We start from the raw sequence: 8,342 nt of genomic DNA, 5'->3' as shown, positions 1-8,342 counted from the left end.
ACACCTGTTAGAATGGCTATTACCAAAATGACAAAAGATAACAATCATTGGGAAGGATGCGGAGAAAAGAAGACTCTTGTGCACTAGTGGTGGGAATGTAAATTGGTGCAGCCAGTATGGAAAACATGGAGGTTCCTCAAAAAATTAAATATAGAACTACCATATGACCCAGAAATTCCACTTCTGAGTATATATCTGAAGAAAACATAAATACTAATTTGAAAAGTTGTATGCACCTCATGTTCTTTGCAGCATTATTTAGAATAGCCAAGATATGGAAAGAACTTAAGTGTCTATCAATGCATAAATGGATAAAGAAATTACAGTGTTGCCGAAACCGGTTTGGCTCAGTGGATAGAGCGTCGGCCTGCGGACTGAAGGGTCCCAGGTTCGATTCCGGTCAAGGGCATGTACCTGGGTTGCGGGCACATCCCCAGTAGGAGATGTGCAGGAGGCAGCTGATCGATGTTTCTCTCTCATCGATGTTTCTAACTCTCTATCTCTCTCCCTTTCTCTCTGTAAAAAATCAATAAAATATATTTTTTTTAAAAAAGAAATTACAGTGTAGCCTAGCCACTGTAGCTCAGTGGTTGAGCATCAACCTATGAACCAGGAGACTATGGTTCAATTCCTGGTCAGGGCACATGCCCAGGTGGCAGGCTTGATCCCCAGTTGGGGGCGTTCAGGAGGTAGCCGATCAATGATTCTCTCTCATCATTGATGTTTCTCTCTCTCTCTCTGTTTCTTCCTCTCTGAAATCAATAAAAATATATTTTTTTAAAAAATAAATGACAATGTATATAATATTCCTTTTCATATGCAACTCAATATACATTGAAAAACAAACAATTCAATTATATATATAATGAAATATTATTCAGCCATAAAAAAATAATGTAATCTTTTAATTTGAAATAACATAGATGGACCTTGAAAGATAAATATGATCTCTTATATGTGGAATCTAAAACACACACACAACCACAGAGAACAAGTTGGTGGTTACCAGAGGGTGATGGAGGTAAAAAGAAAAAGTAATCAAAATAAATAATAAAATAAAATAAGATCAGCTCTCTGAGCCAGGCAAAGGGAGGGGAAACAAAGAAGAAAAATGTTTTAGGTGTATATATTTTGTGTGATTTCCTGCCTTCATTGACTTTCTCAATTATATGACAAGATATCCATTCTAGATAAGACAATTTCTCCTGTTCCTACCTCAAAAAGAGATGGAGAGAATTAAGTGGTAAAGCCAGAGCTAATGCTAGGCACATACTAAGTCCTGTTTAGAACATATGAACAGTGACACAGGCAATAGCAGCTCCAAGAAAGTGACCTCAGTAAGCACACAAAACATGTTCTTAAAATGAGTAGGTATAATAGCAGTTTAATTCTGTCAGTAACTAGGACATCCATTGAGTCATTTTTTAAAAAGAGTGTCAATACATTGAAAGATAAAGATTGAGTGCATTAGTTTGCAAGGGCTACCAATCAAGCACCATAAACTGAGCGGCTCACACAACAGAAATTGATTGCCTTGTGATTCTGGAGGCTGGAAGTCTCAGATTAAGGTGTCAGCAATATTGGTTCTGTGAGGGCTATGAGGGAAGAATGTGTTCCAGGCATCTCCCCTGCATCTTCACATCATCTTCCCTCTGTGCATGCATCTGTGTCCAAATGTCCTGTTTTTATGAGGGCAACAGTCATATTGAAGTAGAGCCCACTCTACGGGCCTTATTTTAACTTGATTACCTCTATAAAGACCCTAACTCCAAACAAGGTCACGTTATGAAACAGTAGGGGCTAGGACTTCAACATATGGATTTTTGGAGAACACAGTTCAACCCATAACACTGAGGAATGAGTTGCAGAGGGCTTAAGGCAGGGGTGGGCATACTTTTTGACTCGAGGGCCACAATGGGTTCTTAAACTGAACCAGAGGGTCGGAACAAAAGCATGGATGGAGTGTTTGTGTGAACTAATATAAATTCAAAGTAAACATCATTACATAAAAGGGTACGGTCTTTTTTTTTTTTAGTTTTATTCATTTCAAACGGGCCGGATCCGGCCCGCGGGCCGTAGTTTGCCCACAGCTGGCTTAAGGGGACGTGACAACTAAATTCAATGTGGGATCCTGGATTAGACCCTGAAACAGATATGGGTGCAATAACTGCAAAAATCTGAGTAAGATCTGTAAGTTAGTTAATGATATTATATTAAGGTTAATTTTTTTAGTTTTAAAATCATTGTACCATGGTTATGTAAGGTGTTAGCATTGGGGGAAGCTGGGCAAGGAGTGTGTGGGAGCTCTCTGTGCTATCTATACAATTGCTCTGTAAGACTAATTTTCCAAAATAAACATTTTAAAATACCTATCTGAATGATTTCTATGATGCAGCTAAAAGATGAAGAAGGTTATCATATACAAACAACATCAAAATGTAGGGAAATGAGTTAGTTGCATCTCACTCCCTGAAAGCAAGTCACTTGGTTATCTATCTGAGTTGAAAATGAAACAGCCATCTAGCTAAAGACAACAAGTTAAAACACCTTTTTGTCAAAGCAGATAGTTCAAATGATAGTAGGCTAGGCCAGTGGTCAGCAAACCGCGGCTCGCGAGCCACATGCGCTCTTTGGCCCCTTGAGTGTGGCTCTTCCACAAAATACAACGTGCGGGCGCACACATACAGTACGATTGAAACTTCGTGGCCCATGCCCAGAAGTCGGTTTTCGGCCTGGGCGAGTCTATTTTGAAGAAGTGGCGTTAGAAGAAGTAGGGGGTGTCAGTCCGGCGGGCGGGCGACGGGAGACACGGCGCAGGGGGGCAGCGGGATACACAGCACAGGGGAGGCGTACGCGATTCATGCACGAGTTGAGTGAGCCAGTCAGTCAGCAGTCTCATTGTACAGTGGTTAGTGCTAGTCGCATCCGCAAATCACGTGGGGTGACAAAAGATAGACGAAACAAGTATACAAGACGAGTGTGGATGGGAGAGTTGGAAGGGGTCGACCTCAGCGAACGTACCTCAATCAGATTGAGAACGTTTTTAGCAAAGGCCAGTTTAGGAGTACCCTAATTAAGTTAATAACAATGTACCTACCTATATAGTTTAAGTTTTAAAAATTTGGCTCTCAAAAGAAATTTAAATCGTTGTACTGTTGATATTTGGCTCTGTTGACTAATGAGTTTGCCGACCACTGGGCTAGGCAAACCTCATAAATCTTATGCCAAGTCTTTCATTGGCCTCTTCAACTAATAAAAACCTATCCATCTAGCTTAGCTCTGTGTTTGCTTCTCAGGTAAAAAGTTCAGATTGTGGTTAACAAAAGGGACCACTTCCTATATTGGAGTGATGTATCTTATTAACCTTTGAATTATACACAAGAGGCATACAAGATACGTGTATTTATTTTCTTGACATGCAATTCTTATAAAGGAAATCTGACTTTTTACGTACTTACTGTAAACCAGATCACATTTGCCTTATTTTTTAATATATTTTATTGATTTATTACAGAGAGGAAGGGAGAGGGATAGAGAGTTAGAAACATCGATGAGAGAGAAACATCGATCAGCTGCCTCCTGCACACTCCCTACTGGGGATGTGCTCGCAACCAAGGTACATACCCTTGACTGGAATCGAACCTGGAACCTTTCAGTCTGCAGGCCGACGCTCTATCCACTGAGCCAAACTGGTCAGGGCACATTTGCCTTATTTTATGTTTCTTCTCTCTCCCCTTTGCATCCTCTGATAAGAATATTAAGCCATGTAAAAATACTTGTGGATATTGACAAACCCCATTATGTTTCGCTGTCAAGAGAATAAGGCAAATTTTGTAGACATCCACAGATTTCAGTAACAAATCTTTTATTTAAAGCATATTGATGGAAATTTGTTCCAGGTAAACTAACTTTTTATTGCTGGGCCTAATGTCAAGTTTTTGTACATTGTTCTAATATAAACCATCCCAGGCTGGACAACTTAGCAGACCACTTTTTACTGGATTTCTCCTAACAATGGTGCTTTTCTATTTCATGGTTTGACTATCCCTGTTTTGCTTTCTACTGACTTTAAATATTTTGCCTGAAAGACTGAAGATCTGTGGAAAGATAGGTAGCAAGTTATTATGGAAGTATCAGATTTTATATACATTTCTAAGGGAACAACAGTCATGGGGACTCATTCCATGCCTCTCCTAGGAAGTCCCTGATCCTTAAGGGCCTTCATTAATGGTAAAAAATAATCATCCACACTCACTGTCACTAAGTAATGATGGCAATAACAACAGCCTTGTCTTTATACAGCTTAAGTGCTACTTATCAGAAAGTTATTGTTATTTAAGCACTTATTATTAGTATATGTGAAAATATATCTTCCCACCAAATTTTATCCATACAAATGGTAAAAACTTTATAACTCTTTGGAGGAAAGGAAAAATACACGTTTGAAGCAGAGCATTCAACTTAACGTCTAATTTTCAGCAAAAGTGAATATGGTCAAGCCTGTGTAGTCATTTATGTTTATCTTGACGTGTTTACACTTCTAGGGTGCAGGTCTAGGCTTGCTGATGGCATTGCTCCTGAATTCCCCAAGTGCAAAGAGTAGCAAATCCTATGTCCAGTGCTTGATCTGAGTCTATGAACAAAGTCATGCTGAGAATCATTAACTTCTACTTCAAGCCAAAACATGTAGACTTTTGTCCATTATGGCCAATTCCCAGAAGAGATTTAGAATTAGGTGAGAGATGATCTGTGTACTTAGAAGAGAATCTCTCCAAATGTTAATGGGGAGCGTAGCACTGTGTCTGTTATTGTAATATCACCCCACAATATGTACATTGAATAAGATAGCTGTATTAAAAAAAGCTTTGAGATGCAATGTGATTTTGCAAGCCAACCTTTGCCTTCCTTGTCTCTGTACAGCTTACTGCATTACTTTTCTATGTCGGATGTGCACCTATTATCTAGCTAATACTTATTTTTAATTTTTTATTTAACTAATAGCGACACAGGTAATTACCATCATCATTTAGTGGCTCCCTGACTTCCTTCTATAAAGCTAAAAAAAAGTGCTGTGACATTCGCTCTCCTCCAGAACTGAACACAATTATGAAGTCTGTTCTTTGCTTATTCCCTTGAGATAGTTTAGGTATTACACTTGGAGTCAATGTGATGAATCTGAAGCAAGACTTGCTTAGAAGCTGTTAATGCTGTTTTGTTTTTTAAGATTATGGCTGAAATAAAAACATTTAGACGTTGAAAAAAAAGCTAAAAATAAATGGAGAGTGTTATGTGGGGATATTTACATCTATTTCTAATAAAGCCTAAAACATATACCATTTTCTCTACGTGCAAAGCAGTAGAGGCTCTTTCTCTCATGCTGTCACTGTTAAAGCCATTTACAAAGAAAGATTCTGGAAAGTGGAGCACTGTGATACTTACTGTTCCAAAAATATTACTTGGTGTTCTTTGTGTCGATGCTAATGGTCTGACTTGTCTGAAACATTGTTCATTCCTTAGATAGGAATGTGCATAACTGAATAACAAGAGAACAATGCTAAGAAATAGAAAGGAAAAAATCAAAGTAACTGGCATAATAAAAGTCCCCTAAATAGGGAATAAGAAAAAAATAAAATGGTGTAAATCCATATAATTTTCTCAAACACAAAAAGACCCCTTGGCTCCATAATCAAATTAAAATCAATCAGACTTAAATTAGGAGGCAGTTGGACTTCAGTAAAGTGGTCTATACAAAAGTCCTCTTCTGCCCAGCTGGTATGGCTCAGTGGTTGAGCATCCACCTGTGAACCAGGAGGTCAAGGTTCTATTCTGGATCAGGGCACATGCTCAGGTTTTGGGCTTGGTTCCCAGTAGGGGGTGTGCAGGAGGCAGCTGATCCATGATTCTCTCTCATCATTGATGTTTCTGTCCCTTTCTTTCTCTCTGAAATCAATTTTAAAAAAACATTTTTTTAAGTCCTCTTCTGTGAGATCCATGGAGTTTCTCACTAAACAAAGTCCACGAAGCCAGTTGCACTACCCACCCATTGGTGCTTCATCAGGCAGAGTCCTGGGGGCAGTAGAACACTTCTGTCCTTCCTTTCTCAGAGCTTTCAAGCTGAGGAGAAGGAGCTCCCCTTCATCCTCCCAAAGGAATGAAATGAGTGCAGGTTACTCTGAGCGCTCTAGGATCAAGTCTCCACAAGCTTCACACCTCTGCTCTATCGGTGCACAGTACCGAGTGATTACTCTGAGGAAACAATTAACTTCAGTAATCCTGCCAATATTGTTAAATCATCAATATTCACTACTTTTGACCATTTAGAAGAGACTTTTCCTTTGGAGCCTATTAACAATAGGAGAATTATTTCAGGATATCCAAATATGAGATTGCCTCATACATGATGTATGTTAATATATGCAGCCTTCTGTCTATGAAAGGGAAGCAGGACCTTAGGGCCTGAATGACTATTGTACATTGTTTAAGAACATAAATCTACCTAATTTAATCTTCTGAAGTAACCTGCACGTAACACTATCTACCATCTATTGACTGCTTTCTATGTGCTAAGCAATGTGCCAAGTGCTTTACAGGGAATAGCAAATTGTACAAGGTCCCAAAAGATGGGGATTATTATTTTGAATTTACAGAAGCTCAGACGAGTTAAGTAACTTGCCCTGTGGTCTTTGAATCTATAAAGACCAGATTTGAACCCAGGTCTGCATGACCCCAGTGACGATGTACTTCCCACTATTTTACATTGCTTCTTAAGTCTAATTCATGCAAATGACTCTGGTAACAGAAAGAGATATTCATTGAAACACTATGTGCCTACTACATGTCTTTGAACTAAATAATTAATTTGTGCCTCTGTTTTCTAGTCTTTTAAATGAGGATAATAAAAAATTCTTGCCTCAGAGGGCTGTTGTGAGAACTAAATAGTTAATACATGGAAAGTGCTTAGAATAGTACATATAACATAATAAGTGAATTGGTTTGAATTCTAAGAACTGGGAATACATCATGAACAAAAGAGATAAATATCCTTGCCTTCATAGAGCTTCATTCTAAAGAAAAGGAAAGAGCAAATAAACAAACCAACAAACAAATATATGTCAGGATGTAATATCATAACATGTCAGGATGTAATAAGTATCATGAAGAAAAACAAAGCAAAACAGGAAGGCAAGAATGTTATTTTGGGGCACTATTTTAAGTAAGGCAATCATGGAAGACCTCATTAAGGTAACACCTGAACAAAGACTTAAAAGGGATGCAGTCATGTGCCATGAAGATATTTAAATTTTTTAAAACCATTCTAAGCAGAGGGAAAAGGAAGCGCAAAGATCCAGTTTTCCCAGATTTTTCAAGGAACAACAAAGCTCTAAGGAACTAAAGGAGAATGATGAAGGGGGGAGGGAGAGGTAGTAGAAGATGAAGTCATGCTGGATGGAGAAAGGGGCTGATTGTATAGTGTTTTATAGGTCATTGTAAGAACTTTGGGTTTTACTCTGAAACTATTGGATAGTTTTTAGCAAAGTGCAACATGATTGCCCTTGTGTTTTAAAAATTATCCTTCTGGCAGCTTTGTTAAGAATAGACCTTAGGAAGGGTAGCAAAATGGAGTTAATTGGATGCAGTAATTCAGGAGAGACATGTTGGCAATAAAGTATAGCAATGGAGATGACGAGAGGTCAGATTATGGGCATACTTTGAAGGTAGAATCAAGAAGATTTCTGGAAAGATTAGATGTGGAATGTGAGAGAAAGAGATGAGTCCAGGACTGGCCTGAGCAGCTGAAGAGAGGGATACCATTAACTCAAATTCAGGGAGAAGCAGTGTTTAGAAATCTTGTGTGAATCCTGCTATATCCTTCCAGCCTCACCTCTTTTTCCACGTGTTGTGCAATGATCAACTCTTTGTAGGCATCAACTAGCTTCTCTCAGGAGCAACGTAACATCACCTTGCCACTCTCACTCCCTGCCCACTACTTGGGATACCTACAGAAACCAGCTCTCCACACTCATCTGCACCTAGAAGCATGTGGTACAACCTTGATCAATGGTAGAAAAAAACTGATGGATAAACACTTCCCTCTTCCTTCTTCTTCACTCCAGTACAGAATCATGAGGCTTCTCAGAAGGTACCACAGGATCAACAAATCAGTTGCCCATGGCATATGTCAATTGAACAATGCATTCTTGTACTGGCTTTTCCTTCTAGTCTGTTTTGTTTACCCTGAGCCCCTTATTCAATTCCCTGAACTCATATTCTCAAGTAAACTACCTTTGTCTAAAGCTCTGCTTTAATGGAACTGTGGGCACCAAAAGTGGCTGGCTCTAGAA

Source organism: Myotis yumanensis, unplaced genomic scaffold (genome assembly GCF_028538775.1).
Source record: "Myotis yumanensis isolate MYYU_CA2020_CCGP unplaced genomic scaffold, mMyoYum1.0.hap1 SCAF_1, whole genome shotgun sequence".
Taxonomy (NCBI): Eukaryota; Metazoa; Chordata; class Mammalia; order Chiroptera; family Vespertilionidae; genus Myotis; species Myotis yumanensis.
Note: the sequence above shows the minus strand (reverse complement) of the source record.